This window comes from Octopus bimaculoides, chromosome 21, assembly GCF_001194135.2.
Source record: "Octopus bimaculoides isolate UCB-OBI-ISO-001 chromosome 21, ASM119413v2, whole genome shotgun sequence".
Taxonomy (NCBI): domain Eukaryota; kingdom Metazoa; phylum Mollusca; class Cephalopoda; order Octopoda; family Octopodidae; genus Octopus; species Octopus bimaculoides.
This window is the reverse complement of record NC_069001.1, coordinates 13,473,269-13,474,478: the sequence shown is the minus strand read 5'-3', so window position 1 is coordinate 13,474,478 and position 1,210 is coordinate 13,473,269.

Sequence of the window (1,210 nt, the reverse complement as noted above, 5' to 3'; positions counted from 1 at the left end):
ATATATATATATATATATATATATAAAGAGAGAGAGAGAGGGGGGACCAGTCAAGCAGCACATCACGCTGTAATTCTTGGGCTGAGAAATCAACACTTAAAAGCCATAATTTTAAGGAGCGATAAGAATTTTTGAATGAAGGAAAATGGGTAGGTACCGTCAGCGAGGAGATAGGGCTCTTAATTGTAGATTTTAAATATTTGAGAGACAACAATGCATAAATCGTAATTTTTAAGAGCAATGAAATCTAGGTGAATAGAATATATACGTAGCATGAATTTAGGAAGCTTGATTATTATTATTATTAGTGGGTTTTGTTTTGGGTAGTGAAGGCGCATGGCTAAGTGGTTAGAACGTCGAGCTTACAATCGTAAGGTTGTGAGTTCGAATCCCAGACCGGGCTGTGTGTTGTGTTCTTGAGCAAGACACTTCATTTCACGTTGCTCCAGTTCACTCAACTGTAGAAATGAGCTGCAACGTCACAGGTGCCAAGCTGTATCGGCCCCTTTGCCTTTCCCTTATATAACACTCGTGGCGTGGAGAAGGGAGGCCGGTATGCATGGGTGACTGCTGGCCTTCCATAAACAACCTTGCCCGAACTTGTGCTTGGGAGGGTAACTTTCTAGGTGCAATCCCATGGTCAATCATGATCGAAGGGGGTCTCTGCAGCTCAGTTTTGGGCAGAGCCAGTCCCACACTCTTGTTCTTCAAACTTGTATTGGTCAGGTGCACAATGTGTCATGAGCCCAGTACTTATCAGGATGTAGGATTTGAATAGAGTAACCTTCTCTTAAATGGTTAGCTAAAGAACTGAAGGGCTTCCTCTGCCCTGAGTCTGGTGAGGTGTCTGTGAGTGATCTCCTGGAGACAGTTTTGCAACATGCTAATTAACCTGAAGCTGGGACCCTGACAGGTGTTACTACTTTGAGTCAGACTAGATCTGGGAACAACAGTGGTTAAGAGGCGGTTCTGCACTCCTTAAAACCTTGGAACTCCTGAACCAGAACCTTACTACCAGATGCAGTTTTAGGTCATCTTCAAGACACACACGTGAGTGTGTGTGTGTGTGTGTGTGTGTGTATATATATATATATATATACACACACACGTTTCCTGAGCGTCTAGTAACACAATCTGTATCACGTCCTCACGTTGTTTTTTTGTCTTTTTCCTTTTTTGAACCTATGTTTTTATATATATATATATATAT